The sequence below is a fragment of the Mizuhopecten yessoensis genome, unplaced genomic scaffold (assembly GCF_002113885.1).
Source record: "Mizuhopecten yessoensis strain PY_sf001 unplaced genomic scaffold, ASM211388v2 scaffold11075, whole genome shotgun sequence".
Classification (NCBI taxonomy): Eukaryota; Metazoa; Mollusca; class Bivalvia; order Pectinida; family Pectinidae; genus Mizuhopecten; species Mizuhopecten yessoensis.
The window spans coordinates 191,485-212,093 of record NW_018408867.1 but is presented as its reverse complement, the minus strand read 5'-3'; the positions used below and the strand labels follow the sequence as shown (position 1 = coordinate 212,093).

The window sequence follows — 20,609 nt, the reverse complement described above, 5'->3', positions numbered from 1 at the left end:
ATGTTGTTTAATTCTACGACGTATCCTGTAACAGAGCTGTACACCGTTAATGTTGCACACACAACCATGCTATGTAGCAGTCAGCGATGACAGTTATATTTAATGATACAGATCATACATGTATAAGAAATACGCAAGGTAAAAAATATCCCTTCGTTATATGAATATTCATAGCAAATTAATTTCATGGGTAGTTAGTTAATCTGATAATAAATATTCCTCGCCACATACAGCTGCTGCTGGTAGTATTTTTAATTGATTTCCCTTTTCTTTTGTGACTAGTCATTAAAAATGTACTATAATGATAACTCGTATTATCTTATTCATTTCAATTAACCAGTAGAAGGAACATTTTTAAATGAATCATCAGACATATTGATTGATCGATTGAGTCATTGATTCATTGATAAACTGATTGATTGATTGATTGATTGATTCTTTGATTCATTCATTTGTTCATTCATTCATTCAATCTGTTATCTGTTCATTCACGCACTTATTTATTTACGAATTCACCAATTCATTATTCCATTCGTTGATTTATTCCTTTTTTTTCTATCATTCAGTCTTTGTTCATTCGATCGTTCGTTCGTCTTCATTCATTCACTCATATCCATAATTTTTCGTCGTTCCTTCATTCTCTTATTGATTCGCTCATTCATGCCATCGTGCCTCAGCTATTCAATGGCATTCAATGATATCTATGCACTCGTATATTCATTCTTTAAAAAATATAGATACACTTGCGTTTCTTTTTAAAGATAAAGGACGCACGCGCGTTATTGTGTTATGACAATGCTAGGTAGTTAGACGTTTGGCGTAGTACATCGATTATACACACCATTGTAACACTACGATATTTACACAGCTGTAATACAGACAGGGTGTAGTAACTAAATGTATGCTGTTAGATCAATACAGATACTCGTGTGACCCTGGCCCAGCATGATACGTCTCCAACACTTACACACTCACAAAACAGGCTTTACACTGGCATATTTATGAATACCCATGATAATAATGAAATAAATAATATCATTTTATTTTTATTTTAAGGAATGGATTTGACATCGTGAAGGTTAGATATAATCATCCTCACAGTACGACAGCCTGGTCCTTCTTCACGTCTAATGGGAGAGAGGAAAGAATTAAGAAATTGCACCGTAAGCGAGGCTGGATATGTGTAGGTTCTGATAGTTACCGTCCTCTGGGATTATGATATTAGTGACTAAACAAAACCCGAACTGCATTAAAAGGTATTAAACGTTTACACAGTGTATTTGTTTTGAGTTACTGCGCTACCTTATAATAACGGTGCCCACTGATGGCTGGACCACATTTCTCGACTCACTAATGACAGGGATATATCAATTGCCTCACTCATGATAGGGATACTTAAGTCGCCTCGTGATCATTTATTATCTCACCTATGATAGAGCCACATCAATATCCCAAATAATGATGGGTCAAAATCGCTTCATTTACGAGGCAGCAACATAAATCGTCCAAACTAATGACTGGCAACATTGGTCGCCTCACTATTATAGGGCAACCATGTTTTATTCGCCTCACTTAAGATGTTACAAAATTAATCGTCCAACAGGCGACTGGGCGCCTTATTTATGGTTGGACACATTGGTCGCCTTATTACCTTGGGAGCACCATTGCATAAGCTGTATCACATATGAAATGCTAACATATTGGTCGCATCACTTGTGATTGGGCAACAGTCGCTCCATTTATTATGCGTCAAGCTAAGATTAATCGTCTAACTTACGATTTGGCCACAATAGATACCTTATTTATGATTGGGCAACGTTAGTCGACAAATTGATGAAAGGGCCACAATAGTTGCTTCACTTATAATAGGTCCATCGATAGATCGTCTCGGTCAATCACACAGCGGGATACATCAGGCCAATTATTTCTTCCGAACCTGCAGTAAGTGAAATGACGCCTCGTTAATCCAACCATCTTCCTTTCCTGTTAACGTGTCTAGATTGTAAAACGTCTGGATTACCCAGACAATTATCAATGGAAAACACAAATCTTCCACAAAAACACTGTCTGGATAATGGTTGTTTGATTAACGAGGTTCCGCTCTACATGGTCTTTGAACCAGACGCTTGTTTCTGAGGACAAGTAGATAACCCAGTCCATGTACGTGTTATCATACTTTGAGTATTTTGATCTGTGCTTTGGGATGTTTTGGTAATAGCGATGAGGGTAATTCATGGTTTGGTTTACAAATCCTTCTTAATTATTTATTTTCTGTATAAACTGATCAGCTCAGAGATAAATTCGTATAAGTAGAGGCACACATCTACTCTTGACCACTACGCAATTGCCTGATCGATGGGCATGGTCTTACGATTGCTCAAGAGGGTGGCCAAAAGGTCAGGGAAACGTAAGTACACAGCACCCTGGTAAGTCGGTTACATTAAGGCCAGCATATTGATTTCTTGGACATGCTAATGATTTACAATATTCTTTATAACTCAAGAAAAGGAAACCCGAATCAATATAAACTGCTAATGCAACGTGTACTACCTGGCATGTAATTAGAAAGGTTGAAATAATAGGAGAATACTGTTGTAAAACAGCTGATTCAAGTCTGAGTCTGGTTAATAGAGATATACTTAAGCATTGAACTAGTTTCAGTTGACATTCATAGGCAATATGAATTCCAACTGGACAAAGGCAAATTAAATGAAGCGCGCATGAATTTGGTAGCGTTATATAGTGACAAGCCACGAGATGGTACATATATATATATAGAAAATATAAGATCTATAATCCTTTTATGTATATATATATTTATAAGGGTCAAAGAAGTAATAAAGACGGTAAAATCCCATATAACACTGGATCCTAATGGAGGTATGTCCGTAGGATACGAATTACTTAAAATATTACATGGGGCAAAGAAGTAATTCCAACAGTGTGGACAAGTTTAGGTTATCAAATTTNAAAGAATGAGAATATCACTTGAAAAGAAATTTAAAGTTACGGGGTGTAGCATCCGTGGCTTCCTAACCTCAGATATTGGTATTTCAATATGGAACCAATTCATTAAAAACCGTAAAGCCGGTCTGAAATGAAACTAACAATACTTTTGCTTTATAAACCTAAATATAAGCCTAAAACAAGTATATCATAACTGTACCTTTCCAGCCCCGAATGACTAATAGTCCATAGCCACGTCACATTAGAATCCGACGAAAAGACAACCACGTGTAAAGTTCCATGTGAAGCGAGAGAGTGAATTTACTGAGAAATACTGCCAATCGGAGAAACACACTTAGGAACACTCAAAGACAGAACCATTGTCTCACCGCCTGTGTGATAATTCCACAGTAACTCTAGGCCTCGTAAATACTACAACAAAGCATCTCTTACAAACCATCGTTTGAAACACCGGTACATGCCATTCACATAATGAATCGAAGAAGCTCTTTCAATCGCGATGTCGTGTATGAAAAATAGTACTAGGTACTTGCCACATAAATAAATCACACGCGGTTACGTTAACCTAACCGCCCCCTTCCACAGCGCCCTTAGGGATAGAACCGAGCACTGCGTAAGCACATATCTGTGTACTGTATCGGCAGGTACAGGTTCCACGATCTCACGAGACAACGTGAATCGGTACCGTTGTGTTTGCTTGCAATTGGCTTTTAAACGGGCTAGCCCGAACACGTCTTACTAATAAGTACTATCGAGCTCTGTACTCTAGAAATAATTTAATGTGTTTATTGTATTGAACGTAAAATTGGCACTTCTTTTCAGTCTAGGTTACAAAGAAGCCTAGAAATGTCGGGACGCGGATAATTCGGAAAGCTCACTTCTCAACGTCTATGTTTTCAATTATTTCGGAAAAAAAATCAATTTTGTGTCCCATTAATTTGCCAAAAAACCCCGTTACTCCAAATTGTTAAAGCGAAAGATTTTTCCGGAATCTTAACGCCATACAATACGAGGAATATTTTTTTTTTTTTTTCAAATCTGGTATATAAAGTTATAATCTTTGTATTTGAAAAATATTTAACATGCATTGCGCGGCCTAATTACTATTTTTTTCATCTACAGATCTGTAACCTGTTAAATACCAATAATTCAATTTATTCTTTGACAGTTTGTTTTCTCTTTATCCTTTATTTATTAAGTATATCAGACAAACATCTATAGCTCAATAAAAGTTTATCTGAGATCTTAGTCGATCGATAACGACTCCAATGATCTTATTTGGGATGTTGTCTACAAAGTATGTCAGTGGTTGAAACAGCGTCCTGCACTATACGAAGTATAGCTTAGGGCGATAATTCCTTTCTGGTATCATCCACTATTTGGTGCCGCTGAAAGCGCCAAGGATATCTACACGAACGCTGGCGAGCTTCGATAGATTAACAATTTAATTAAGATTGAGAATCAAGCTGGTGAAAGATTGGAACAAAGTTATCCCAGAGTTCCATCATTGACAACCACACAGTGTTTGTTCCACGTGCGAACATTGGATACAAAATACACACCGGTCTAATTTAACAGAGCTAACCAGGCGAAGCTGTTGGAAAAATCAATAGCCCCAGAGAAACGGATAACTCTCTTGAACATGAGTCGCTCGAGGTTCTTGTCGATGATCGATATCATTTAATTGAAAGGTGTTCTCTTTGTACTATAGGAAATAGTTTTCATTTCGCATTGAATTAAAAAGCATTTCCATTACAGGTATAAAGTTTATTAAAACAAATCAGACGGCAAAATAGCTCATTTTTGTTAATATTTCGTTAGATGGGACATCATCAGCTTTACAACGCTGAAGTATTAACAACGCAAAAAGTATTAACGACTCAAAGTATTAACAACGCAAAAAGTATTAACGACTCAAAGTATTAACAACGCAAAAAGTATTAACGACGCGAAGTATTGACAACGCAAAATATTAACGAGGTTATGCTATTTTTTCATTTTTGTTCCTCTTAAAAGCTATTTAACATACAAGATTTCAGTTGAGTGTGTAAAAAAGATTTAAAAAAATAACGAGTCAATTGAAATTGGATATAAGTAATTTAAGATTAGAAAATAATACTGCAAAAGTACAAGCTTATGACAAGAATGCAATACTTTTTTAGTAGTTTTTTGCAAACAGCTTGAATTCATCGACTATCTTCGTGTAATAGTGTTACGAACATCGCATTTGATAACAAAAATATTCATTTGTTTACAACAACACAAATTTAATTGTTTTTTCAAAATGTGAAAAAAGGATTGATAAAAATAAAAATAAATAATAACGTTAAGCTTATGATACATTGTACTTGTAACTTGACGGATCCCCATTTTGGCCAACTATATTAAGACTGATGTTTACACCATACTCCAGAGGATTCAATTAATCAGGTTCCGTGTTCGCTTCTGCACGGATGCACACTTTTAGGTCCTTTGTAGTGAATGTTTGATATAATATTGGCAATACAAACGTGTTCAGTCACACAGATGTGCCTGTTCGTCTACATTCCAACACAGGTGTAAGTGTTTTCCCTTATTCCGGGAATTGCTAAATTTCATTAGTATAAATCTGAATGCAACGTACATCCATGAGTTAAGAAAAACATTTTTTTGGATTTATTACTTGCAGTCTCTTAATACTTGATTTCGCAATAACAAACAACTTGCACTGGATTAGCAAGGATTGGATTTTGCTAAATGAAATCAACATTGATATTACTCATATAGTTTGTCGCTGGTCCGTTATAGGACTTATTACATTACATGATGATTTGAATGATCGTTATTGGATAGCCACGTCATTTCATTTACGTATATTAGTATAGTACATCACTCCCTTCACCAGCTTAGCAAAGTCTGCATGCGTTAAGGATTGACATTCATTTTGACGGTACACATGTTTACGGTATAGTATGAACGCAGTTGGCAACGAACATATTCTTTATCGAGCACTAACGCGCATACATAATGTACTACCTATACGCCGTCAAAATGATTCCAAATCCTTGGATAAGGTCCGCTGTCTATGATAATGCTTTCGAATTCGGGATAATATTTCAAAATGGGGTGAATAGTTTAACACTTTTTACACAACAGCGAAGCACGAGTGACAAATAAATTTATAATATACAGTCAATGAGAGAAAATGTTGCCAACAAAAAATACGGACTTCAAGGAAGAAATGGCCCATATTCTGCCAACACATATATTTCAGACAAGGATGATACATATTTAAATATTTATTTACACTTTATTTGTTTTACAACAATTATGAAAAAAGATATTTCAACTTATATCAATCACTCTTGTTAGCCCGGATGTTAGCGCATGTTAGCCCGGATGTTAGTGTGGAAGAAAACCGGAGTACCGGGAGAAAACCTACGCGATTGGGCAGGTGATCACCCAGAACCTTTTCACTTCCGATCAGGGAATCGAACCCCGGACGCCATGTGAAAGGCAAGTGCGTTATCCACTGCCCAATCCGACCACAACTTATATGTCATCTCCTGTGGGACTTATAGAAGCTTCGGGCAAGAATTTAATAATCTGTAACACTGAGTTCATGTATCATTACTACTGTAACACTGAGTTCATGTATCATTACTACTCCCATTTGTTTTTTTACTCCGAAAGTGGATTATGATTATTTTTCTCCAACATATGTTACCATGGGAATATATTCGGACTTCAGCAAGGCAAGTAAAAGACGTATGGGGAACAGCTTGGAAATGTTCATTTAGCTTGAATATCTATTTTAACATTTAACACCTAATGGTGTAGAGAAATCGGCGACAGAGGTTGATTCCGTCATTACATAAAACATTTCATACAAAGTACTCCTCTCAGATTTCAGTAATGGAGTGGAAACAGTAATAGTTACCTTGCTTGCTGCCTGGAATCTACTTTCGACAACAGTTCCTAAACACCAAGGTGTCATAACAACTTAGACTTAAAGCAAAGCAACATGATGTTGAAATCATCAATGCTACTTGATACTTTGATGAGAACAATCCGAATGTGTTGATAGCGTTATATTGTATCTATTCCACGGTAGTTGATACAGGCATGTCATTAGGAAGCCACGCCAACACACATTGAAACAATCAAATTATCCCTATACAGTAAAAGATAGTCAAATAATCCATATACGGTACCAGATAGTCAAATAATCCATATACAGTACCAAATAGTCAAATAATCCATATACAGTACCAGATAGTCAAATAATCCCTATACAGTACCAGATAGTCAAATAGTCCCTATACAGTACTAGATAGTCAAATAATCCCTATACAGTACCAGATAGTCAAATAGTCCCTATACAGTATCAGATAGTCAAATAATCCCTATACCATACCAGATAGTCAAATAATCTCTATAAAGTATCAGATAGCCAAATAATCTCTTTATAGTACCAGATAGTCAAATAATCCCTATCTAGTACTAGATATTCAAATAATCCCTTTACAGTACCTGATAGACAAATAATCCCTATGTAGTACCAGATAGTCAAATAATCCATATATAGTATCAGATAGTCAAATAATCCCTATACAGTATCACATTGTCAAAAAATTCCCTAAATAGTACCAGATAGTCAAATAATCCCTATACAGTACCAGATAGTCAAATAATCCCTATACAGTACTAGATAGTCAAATAATCCCTATACAGTACCAGATAGTCAAATAATCCCTATATAGTACCAGATAATCAAATAATCCCTATACAGTACCAGATAGTCAAATAATCCCTATACAGTACTAGATAGTCAAATACTACCTATATAGTACAAGATAGTTAAATAATCCCTATATAATACCAGATAGTCAAATAATCCCTATATAGTACCATATAGTCAAATAATCCCTATACAGTACCAGCTAGCCAAATAATCCCTATATAGTACCAGATAGTTAAATAATCCCTATAGCGTACCAGATAATCAAATAATCCCTATACAGTACCAGATAGTCAAATAATCCCTATACAGTACCAGATAGTCAAATAATCCCTATATAGTATCAGATAGTTAAATAATCCCTATACAATACCTGATAGTCAAATACTACCTATATAGTATCAGATAGTCAAATAATCCCTATATAGTACCAGATAATTAAATAATCCCTATACAGTACCAGATAGTCAAATAATCCCTATACAGTACCAGATAGTCAAATAATCCCTATACAGTACCAGATAGTCAAATAATCCCTATACAGTACCAGATAGTTAAATAATCCCTATACAGTACCAGATAGCCAAATACTACCTATACAGTATCAGATAGTCAAATAATCCCTATACAGTACCAGATAGTCAAATAATCCATATATAGTACCAGATAGTCAAATAATCCCTATATAGTACCAGATAGTCAAATAATCCCTATACAGTAACAGATAGTCAAATAATCCATATACGGTACAAGATAGTCAAATAATCCCTATACAGTACCAGATAGTCAAATAATCCCTACACAGTACTAGATAGTCAAATAATCCCTATACAGTATCAGATAGTCAAATAATCCCTATATAGTACCAGATAGTCAAATAATCCCTATATAGTACCAGATAGTCAAATAATCCCTATACAGTACCAGATAGTCAAATAATCCCTATACAGTACCAGATAGTCAAATAATCCCTATATAGTACCAGATAGTCAAATAATCCCTATACAGTACCAGATAGTCAGATAATCCCTATACAGTAACAGATAGTCAAATAATCCCTATACAGTACCAGATACTCAAATAATCCCTATACAGTAACAGATAGACAAATAATCCCCATACAGTACCAGATAGTCAGATAATCCCTATACAGTACCAGATAGTCAATTAATCCCTATATAGAACCAGATAGTCAAATAATCCCTATACAGTGCCAAATAGTCAAATAATCCATATACAGTACCAGATGGTCAAATAATCCATATCCAGTACCAGATAGTCAAATAATCCCTATACAGTGCCAAATAGTCAAATAATCCATATACAGTACCAGATAGTCAAATAATCCCTATACCGTACCAAATAGCCAAATAATCCATATACAGTACCAGATGATCAAATAATCCATATACAGTACCAGATAGTCAAATAATCCATATACGGTACCAGAAAGTCAAATAATCCATATACGGTACCAGATAGTCAAATAATACATATACGGTACCAGATAGTGTAATAATCCCTACACAGTACCAGATAGTCAAATAATCCATATATAGTACCAGATAGTCAAATAATCCCTATATTATACCAGATAGTCAAATAATCCCTATATAGAACCAGCTAGTCAAATAATCCCTATATAGAACCAGAAAGTCAAATAATCCCTATACAGTAACAGATAGTCAAATAATCCCTATATAGTACCAAAGAGTCAAATAATCCCTATACAATACCAGATAGTCAAATAATCCCTATACAGTGCCAAATAGTCAAATAATCCATATACAGTACCAGATGGTCAAATAATCCCTATACAGTACCAGATAGACAAATAATCCCTATACAGTACCAGAAAGTCAGATAATCCCTATACAGTAACAGATAGCCAAATAATCCCTATACAGTAACAGATAGTCAAATAATCCCTAAACAGTAACAGATAGTCAAATAATCCCTATACAGTACTAGATAGTCAAATAATCCATCTACGGTACCTAATAGTCACAAAAACCCATATACAGTACCAGATAGTCAAATAGTCCCTATACAGTACTGGATAGTCAAAATACAGTACCAGATAGCCAAAAAATCCCTATATAGTACCAGATAGTCAAATAGTTCCTACACCGTACCAGATAGTCAAATAATCCCTATATACATGTAGTACCATATAGTCAAATAATCCCTACACAGTACCAGATGGTCAAATAATCCCTATACAGTACCAGATACTCAAATAATCCCTATACAGTAACAGATAGACAAATAATCCCCATACAGTACCAGATAGTCAGATAATCCCTATACAGTACCAGATAGTCAAATAATTCCTACACCGTACCAGGTAGTCAAATAATCCCTATATAGTACCAGATAGACAAATAATCCCTATACAGTAACAGATAGTCAAATAATCCCTAAACAGTAACAGATAGTCAAATAATCCCTATACAGTAACAGATAGTCAAATAATCCCTAAACAGTAACAGATAGTCAAATAATCCCTATATAGTACCAAAGAGTCAAATAATCCCTATACAATACCAGATAGTCAAATAATCCCTATACAGTACCAGATAGTCAAATAATCCATATACGGTACAAGATAGTCAAATAATCCATATACGGTACCAGAAAGTCAAATAATCCATATACGGTACCAGATAGTCAAATAATCCATATACGGTACCAGATAGTGTAATAATCCCTATACAGTACCAGATAGTCAAATAATCCCTATACAGTGCCAAATAGTCAAATAATCCATATACAGTACCAGATAGTCAAATAATCCCTATATAGTACCCGATAGTCAAATAATCCATATACGGTACCAGAAAGTCAAATAATCCATATACGGTACCAGATAGTCAAATAATCCATATACGGTACCAGATAGTCAAATATTTCCTATACAGTACCAGATAGTCAAATAATCCCTATATAGTACCAGATAGTCAAATAATCCATATACGGTACCAGATAGTCAAATAATCCCTATACAGTACCAGATAGTCAAATAATCCCTATACAGTACTAGATAGTCAAATAATCCATCTACGGTACCTAATAGTCACAAAAACCCATATACAGTACCAGATAGTCAAATAATCCCTATACAGTACCAGATAGTCAAATAATCCCTAAACAGTACCAGATAGTCAAATAATCCCTATGCAGTACCAGATAGTCAAATAATCCCTATACAGTACCAGATAGCCAAATAATCCCTATACAATACCAGATAGCCAAATAATCCCTATACACTACCAGATAGTCAAATAATCACTATATAGTACCAGATAGTCAAATAATCCCTATACAGTACCAGATAGCCAAATAATCCCTATACAATACCAGATAGTCAAATAATCCCTATACAGTACCAGATAGTCGAATAATCCCTATATAGTACCAGAGAGTCAAATAATCCCTATACAGTACCAGATGGTCAAATAATCCCTATACAGGACCAGATAGTCAAATAATCCCAATACAGTACCAGATAGTCAAATAATCCCTATATACACGTAGTACCAGATAGTCAACTAATCCCTATATAGTACCAAATAGTCAAATAATTCCTATACAGTACCAGAGAGTCAAATAATCCCTACTCAGTTCCAGATAGTCAAATACACCCTATACAGTACTAGATAGTCAAATAATTCAAATAATCCCTATATACACGTAGTACCAGATAGTCGAATAATCCCTATATAGTACCAGATAGTCAAATAATCCCTATATAGTACCAAATAGTCAAATAATCCCTTTACAATACCAGATAGTCAAATAATCCCTATACAGTACCAAATAGTCAAATAATCCCTATATAGTACCAGATAGTCAAATAATCCCTATATAGTACCAGATAGTCAAATAATCCCTATATACATGTAGTACCAGATAGTCGAATAATCCCTACACAGTACCAGATAGTCAAATAATCCCTATACAGTACCAGATAGTCAAATAATCCCTATACAGTACCAGATAGTCAAATAATCCCTATATAGTACCAGATAGTCAAATAATCCCTATTTAGTACCAGATAGTCAAATAATCCCTATATACATGTAGTACCAGATAGTCAAATAATCCCTACACAGTACCAGATAGTCAAATAATCCCTATACAGTACCAGATAGGCAATCAATCCCTATATAGTATCAAATAGTCAAATAATCCCTACACAGTACCAGATAGTCAAATAATCCCTATATAGTATCAAATAGTCAAAAATTCCCTATACAGTACTAGATAGTCAAATAATCCCTATACAGTACCAGATAGTCAAATAATCCCTATATAGAACCAGATAGTCAAATAATCCATATACGGTACCAGATAGTCAATCAATCCCTATATAGTACCAGATAGTCAAATAATCCCTATACAGTACTAGATAGTCAATCCCTATACAGTAACAGATAGTCAAATAATCCCTAAACAGTAACAGATAGTCAAATAATCCCTATACAGTACCAGATAGTCAAATAATCCCTATATAGTACCAGATAGTCAAATAATCCCTATATAGAACCAGATAGTCAAATAATCCCTATATAGTACCAGATAGTCAGATAATCCATATACAGTACCAGATAGTCAATCAATCCCTATATAGTATCAAATAGTCAAATAATCCCTATACAGTACCAGATAGTCAAATAATCCCTATATAGAACCAGATAGTCAAATAATCCCTATATAGAACCAGATAGTCAAATAATCCCTATATAGTACCAGATACAAATGTATTTATTCATCGATCTATTGTGGACTGTGATAGGTTCCTCCCTTTCACAAAACCTCAAATCACGGAATTGCAATAATTTAAGGAAAGGAAACAATCGGTGCAATCATCCTTGACACGTTTCTCATCTGTGGAGTGGGTTGCCTATAATTGGTTGCAATGTTATAAAAGAGTTTTAATCTACCGGCTGGAGCATGCGCAGTCACTACATATACTACAGTACACAGAGAACCCAAAGCACGTGGCAACGCTGTTCTTGAGAGGAGTAGGAGAAGAGGAGGAGGAGGAGGAAGAGGAGGATGCATCAGTATTATGCATCAGTATTATACAGACCATGACCCTGTCGACAACTTCCTGGAAACCTTATCACATATTCAAATAACGGGACACCACTTGAAAAGCGTTGTACATGTACCTTCGTGTAAAGATAAACACCTGTTGATGATTATCTTGGACTAATGTCGAATGACATTTTCGTTCAGCGTGAAACTGGTGTTCAAATGTTTCATACGAAAACAAAAAATATTGTTGTGTGCTGTCATTTACCGCGTTTCTGTGTCAGACACTTCCTTTGTCCAGGTAGCTTAATCGGTTTCAGCGACGGTATACTGTAAAAATGTGAAAAAGTCTTGCCCCGCAGAATATTTTACACTCAGAACACGTTTGTTAATTAAATTTTCGTTACTTCATTTCCATTGTTTTCATTAAAGTCCCACAAGGGATACTTTTCTTTTCAAAAATGATTTATCAAAGCTGTATCATGCCGTAAACATGATTTATCAAAGCTATATGATGCCGTAAAAATGATTTTCAGTTTATGTTTCAGTTTATTTTATTCCGTAAGCTTTACAGCTTATTGGTTAAGTACAAAATGTATGTAACAAAGATGGTATAGAAAATACATACAATCATATAATAGTAATATAAATGCGCACAACACACCCTGGTTTTATAATTTGTCACAATCAACATCATCATCATCTACGTCATTCCCACTCATCATCAGCATCCTCATAATCACCATCATCATCATTATCATCATCATCATCATCATCATCATCATTATCATCATCATCATAATCATCATCATCATCACCACCATCATCATCATCATTATCATCATCATCATCATCATCATCACCATTTCCATTTATCATCAACAACAACAAACTTGTATCAACATCATCATACAGTAACATTACAATGCATAATTTAAAAGTTACAAAATTGTAACTGTGCTGGAAACGACAGGTTATATTCTGAATTAAAATTGCATGATACGCGGAAAAGAAATGATTGTGATATATGAATAAAACGCCGATATCTTAGCGTGTCAATGGTGCTACTACTATTGGTTGACACGGAACTGTCAGTATGTACAATAAGACTGTTTAAAGCGTCATCCTCGATATACGTAAAGCATCCTACAGTAGCTCCATTTACCTGTTCACTGATTTCACTACAGGACAGTGATATCACAAGTATTGCCACGGAAGTAGAATGGTGTGTATGTACAATGACATGCACTGAAAAAACCCGGAAATAATTTGCTACACGCCACAAAACTTAAAGTGTGTTCTGAGTTGTTATGAAATATTCATAACTAGCTGCATTCATGTGGTGGCTGGTTGAGTGAACAGATCGCTATCTACTGACGGCCGACTGTTAAGAGCGTTACTTCCTTGCCCGTTGTTAATGCATGTACGGAACAATGCGCGAGGGTGCCATACAATACGTCCGGACGCGTGTCTATGGAGGTCCAAAAGTGTCAAACGGGACACGTGATACCAGACTGCTGGTGTCGATGTGTATTGTTAAAGAGAAAGTCCTGGTATCATCTGGAATCACACGGAGGCTCTCGAATTCTGAAACATTACCTCGCCTAAATTTCTCAGGGCAAAAAGTACGTTACTGCTTGGCATCGTTGAAAAGATTTTATGTTTTAGGTATGGTAACCGTCTATATCCACACAAATTGTGGTCTCCTTGAAAAAGTCATCCTCGACACTCGAGAGGTTACGCTCACTTACGCTCTCTGCACGTGTAAAAAAAGTATGATCTCGATTTCCTCCAACTGGCAGGAGTTTTCGGAGGATTCATCATCGGAAACCCACGTTCGATTACGGGTTTCCGACGATGCGAAGGATTCCCGTCTATGTATGTCATATCACAGCTTCACGTATATATACCGCGATCCTCGTGTTTGGCAAGTTTGAAATCTTATCCCTCGTTCGGAGATACCATTATATCACTCCAAGAGGGCGAAATATTCTGTTAAAACCTCGCAGGTGCCTCTGGATACCCTAGTGCAGGGACTACGTTTTTTTTTATAATCATGTCATTCGGGTATTTAGGTTAGGAAAATTCTACCCTCGGTGTAAACCTCAACTCTGACCAATTTTCTTCTCCCACGGGTAGAAGATCACCACGTGGGGTAGGTTATGTATTTTATCCCCTGGCAGGGATAGTTATTACCTGTTTAACGTTCAGCATTTAGTATTAACGAAACAACTGGTTGTCAGTATAATGTGACCTGGTTGAGTTATGCAATCGGTTTCTTCAGCATAATATTTCAGTGAGGTAGCACTAAAAACTCAGCATGTAAATAACAACAATGATGTGTTCTCCTAAAAGTATTAATTTTTAGCGTCAGCCAATTTCAACATTCAAGTCACAACTACAAAAATACCCACAAGACTTTGCCGGCTGATTAACACATTTACATTGTACTGTACCTGTATCGGGGCCAGAGCATTATCGATCATTATATCGAAAACAGTTTCAATTTGATATATCAATATTATTGGGAAAATTATATACAAAGATGTTTTATTCCTAAAGGCCTCCTCACACATAGACGAAAACCCCCCGACGTCAACTTGCGTGTACTTGCAAATAAGACTTGAGTAACTGACGAATTGGGTAAATTTGTCAATTCTGGCGAATTTGACCGAAACTGTTTGAAAATGTGTTACATAATTTGAAATATAACGAAAGGTAACCGTTAGGGAACTGTTTGTTGCGAATGATTTAAGAAGTGTGACGAACGGTTAATGTTATTCGCTAGAATGCGTGGGGTCACGCAAACATTATTTGTTCATTCCGTTAGCGATAAGGAACGCAAACATGCGAACCGAAGCGCAACTTTGCGCATGCTTCCGAAGCCGTCCGAAGCTTTCCGAAAGGACATTTCCGCATCCGGCCGTTACAGGACGCTATACAAGACTGGCGAAAACCATGTGGGGTCATTTGCCTTCTAACTTTCTCCGACTCGACACCACGTCGTATTGCTGTTTGATTTTCAACTTTTTTGAAGTTTTGTAAGTGCAACAGTTTGCCAAGGGGAAGAGGAAAAACATCTAGAGCGAGAGCGAGAAAGGCTGCTGCTGTAGAGCCAGAGAAACCCGAGGAACCAGAGGTGCAGTCTGATGAGCAGCCTGGTGATCTTGAGGAGAAAATGAGTCGACAATGGCCAGTAAGATGATGCTGACGAAACCCTTATAATTACAATATAAGGAACCAGAGCTGGCAGGCTTTCTGATGGCTATGTGTTTGCCATCAATGGCAGCAACACAATTAGAAAGGTTCCACTTCTTGAGGAAATCATCAGCCAGTTGTTTCCATTCTTCAGGTGCGGAGGGGGCTGTCATAACCTCATCAACATATTCCTCACATATAGCATGACTGACTCCTCTGACCACGACAGAGAGGGTTTTCTCAGCGACCCGCCAGGAGTACTGCACGTCTGAGTACTTGGAACCAGAAACCAGGTGGCGAAGAGTGGCAGCTAACTTGAGGCCTGGATCCAAGGGCTCCCTGTGCCAGGTGAGTTGTTTCCAGAGACGATGATGGACCCTCTCGAATATTTCATCATACATCTCAGTTGGCATGCAGAGAAATTTCGTGAAAGTTCTAGGATCTTCTCTTCTGAGCTCAACCATGAGTTGATTATAGATGCCATATTGGCGCCGTCTCTCGGGATGCGGCCATGGTCTTCTCCAGACGTGCTCTGGCTCCTCTTCTCCACCTAAATCGGCCTCTGATGAACTGGTGGATGTTAATTTGTTGCTGGAAGACTTATTGGTGGGCCATAGCAGCCACATACTGCAGACTCATGCGTTGTATATCTTCCATTTTGTCGAAGGACTAACTAATAATCTTTATATTTAACCTCCTCCTTTTATTTATGAAATTAAAGAACTACACAAAGTTGTTGAGATACTCAAGAAATTTAGATGCGTTATGATTCGCGTGGATTCGTATGTCGCAGTTACCCTTCGTAATGACTCGTATGCAAGCGTATGCCGTTCGTTTTTGAACGTCAACCAATCGTTACAATTCGCTTTCATTCGTCATGAAACTTTGGATTCAATTAGCTACAATACGTAAGTATTCGCTGCATTTCGTACAAGTTCGCAAACTATCGCAAAGATTCGTTATGGGATCGTCCTCAATCGCTTGATTTGCAAATTAGCTGATCACGACTTGATAACTTGCGACCTCTAACGCCAGTTGACGAACGTTATGCGAAGACTTTCCGATTGGTTAACGTATTGAAACGAATTTTAACGAATGATAGACGAAACTCTTATTCGCCACAAATTTTCCAACATGCTCAAAATTTTCCGACAAGCAAGACTAATCGCAACAGACACAAAAGCTCACAAACGCATCCATATACTAATGGGAACGAATTGTACTCAAGTTCTATTCGCCAGTACACGCAAGTTGACGTCGGGGGATTTTCGTCTATGTGTGAGGAGGCCTTTAACAAAATATTATTACAGCGTTTTGCTATCAGACCAGTTCGAGTTATCTCCCTTGCCTTAGACATTTTATGTTGGACTTAAAACACGGCCACATAAATATCCTGGTTTCATTCTTAAAAAATGGTACATACATGAATTAAAACGGATGGATTAAAAGAGAAAATCTACAGGAAACTGAAATAAAATTACCCCGTGCGTAATTTAATAATTCTTTCCCGCGAAATTGCATCAAATCCCCGAAGATAGATCGGTCCTGTATAAATATTCAGTTTTCCTTCTACTTTATTAAGGGGACACCTAGATAGCCCGCTTACGTTTGCCGACCTTAAGGCGATGACCACTAACGTACATGTATCACATTAAAATGTGTGACTTCACATATAAACACGCGAGTGATCACAAAAGGGAAGTCTATTGACATCTGTCGGAGGTTAGTAATTAACGTCACTGTGTTATTGCTATAGTAAGCTTAGGTGGCGGGTAGCACTGTAGATATAATATAGGTCTTAATATGCTTTGATGATATTTTTGATTTGTTTGTTTAATTATAAACAGGAATTTTGTCCCTTTTTGTCTAAATAGACCCGGATATAGAGTATTTAGCAGGTCTTACATTCGATGCAACAGTATTGATAAAAGAGAGAGAGTTAAGGTTGTATATCAAGTGTCCGATGGATCATTATAAACAGAGGTCATTTGAGAGTAGTAATATTTTACAACAAGATGGTATTTGTTCACATTTATGTGTAATACGAACAACATGACATGCTGTCTACTGAGAAAGACATTTGAATAATGACAATTCCTTTATCGTTTTCACTAGTATTCATTTTCAAGTGTAGCATACATTATTTACATTCATGACAGTTCTACCCTGGTGAGTGTGACGCAAATAACAACTTAAAGAGAACATGGTTATATTAGCTACATAGACAACCAACTTTCTTATAACTCACTTTATTGAAACTATCAAAGAGTGAAATGCAAACATTAAAAACAGTATGAGGCTTTAAGTCTTTTCAATTTGTTTTTCAAATCATTGACAAAACAAGATTTTTTTATTAATTTATAAGCGGAATAAAAGAACACATGCTTCAGCACAAAATCTATGCTTGAGCGTGAGAACGGCTTTATGAATAAGAGCCCAGAAATTACAAATAAAAGCAGACCCTTACAATGTAAAACACAGTGGTTAAATCGCGGATTCATTCACATTACCAACCAAATATATGAAAATATCCCCGGCATTGGCACTTAAATCAACTAATATCATCTTAGATTTATTTAAGCAATGGATGTTTTAGCAAATGTTGTTATGGTACTGTAACACACATTGCTATTGCTGACAATATCTTCATAAAATCCGGTAAGTTTGATAGCAATAGAAATATGTGTATCGAATCATAACAATATTTGCCCAAATATATTTCTTATTTTTATTTTATTGTGAAAGAGTGGTTACGCTTTATTTAGTTATTTCGAACAGTTCTTTGAACAGCAAATTAAGTTTTGACAACAATAGAATTGATGACGTCACAATACAGATTGATAACGTTACAATAGGCATTGCACTTATAGTTTCACAACAACAATTGCCTCCTCAATGCACGGAAGGATGAAAAGCAATTTTAAATATTAGACCATAACTCATATGTAAATATGATTACAATTATTAACAGGCATTTTCTGTAGAAATCTAACCGTATCATTTTTAACAGGACAGCATACATATAGTAATGACCCGATAACGCGCGGTAGTCGATTGTTGTGCAACATGGAATTATAAATGTAATCAGAATACAGTTTAGTGCATAAATAAAGAGTTATGAAAAGTCTTCGTGTACAGCAAACGAAGATTGTTTTATCATGTTAACCTCAATTTACCTCCCTCCCCTCCTCCTCCATTCTCCCCCCCCCCCCCCCACCCAAACAAATGTATATTTATTTCATCTTTTTGAGCAATTGTAGATTATTGGCAATGCTTAAAACAAAGGTTAAATATAGACCAATATTATCTAAGCTGATAATAGGACGTTAAACAAAAGAAAAACAAACCAAACCAAACCAATGGTATTAAGCAGTAACTCTACATTGATCTAAAGCCAGTAAAAAATGTCGTAGTCAAAGTAGATCATTTGTGGATCAGATCATTTTTACGACTGTAACACTCTTCTGCGCAGATGTAAACCTCTCAGCAAGTATTGTCCTGTCTATAATGGAATGTATTGTAGTAATGTTTTTTATATTTCTTTAATCTTCTCCCTTAAAGTCTTTATTTTAATGTATTGTAGTTATAAGTTCTGATAAAAGAAGAAAAGTAACTTACCTCATTATGAAAGTGGGAACTTTTAAATGAATGGAAATGTATATTATGATGTATGACATTTATAATATGTTTAGTCATTATGAACAGAGGTTATCCGCGAAGGTTTGGCTCAGATAGAACTACTGACACTTGTTTCGGATTAAGACATATATGTTGGAATCTGTAAAATAAATCATAACTAAATTAGTGTTAGTGTATATCACGAGACATACCACAAAATAAACACAATATGTACCTACCGCACGTGTGATTCTGGTTTTAAATGAATTACCTCCCTTGGATCACAAAAAGGTTTTCTGACCTACTGAACATTTTTTTTTTTCGAGATCGAATGGTAAACACGATGAAAAGCATCACCTATAGTATTTCTTTGGTGTACGTGATACCAGATATATTTAACAAAAGGAATGAATAAAGTTTATCCGCAAATTTACAGCTGATATAATCCTTATCTTGATGTCGTATTTTGATAATAAACGAACTATCTAATAGGACACGAACTGCTCTCTTGTATAGTTTAAAGCTGACTAACTAAACAGTGAAAAAACAAAGACACAAAAAAGGAACGTCAAAGGGACAATTAACATGGTACAACCAAACCAATGTCAACAATCCCGTTAATATAAAAGCATGTGAAAGATGAAAGATTTATGATATGGTCATCGATAAAGTAAAGAAGAAACAACTTACAAAAAAAAGGAAATTACAACACAAACGCAAAAATGAAATAAAATGCCCACGAATAGGAGGAAACATGTTAGTATATTGACACATATACCATAGCGTTAACATACAAGCATGTGAGAGAGTTTTAAAGATCTATTTATATAGACAAATAGACAATAATTGTAAAATTGAATTAACGTACCCATGGAAGGATTTCATGAAATTGTCCACGAAGATGAGTAAAATACATATATATATATATATATATACCATAGCGTACCATACACGCCTAAAAATGGTTCAGAAAAGTCGATAACAGAGAATAACAACATGTACAGTGAAAACAACAAAACAGGTACAGTGAAAACAACAAAACAGGTACAGTGAAAACAACAAAACA

The 20,609-nt window shown here is 35.8% G+C and overlaps 1 protein-coding gene across 3 annotated transcripts in view; it reads right to left on the bottom strand.

The window, feature by feature from the left end:
* Positions 1-20,609, bottom strand: part of LOC110465426 — a 61,802-nt gene that overhangs the window by 35,362 nt on the left and 5,831 nt on the right. For 2 of the 3 annotated variants that reach the window (XM_021521225.1, XM_021521227.1), the window contains exon 1: positions 3,167-3,655. The exons of the other annotated variant lie outside the window; for it this stretch is intronic. The gene's annotated coding sequence lies outside the window, so the exon portion shown is untranslated. Of the gene's footprint in view, positions 1-3,166; positions 3,656-20,609 lie in introns of those variants that run through there. 3 annotated transcript variants of the gene reach the window in all.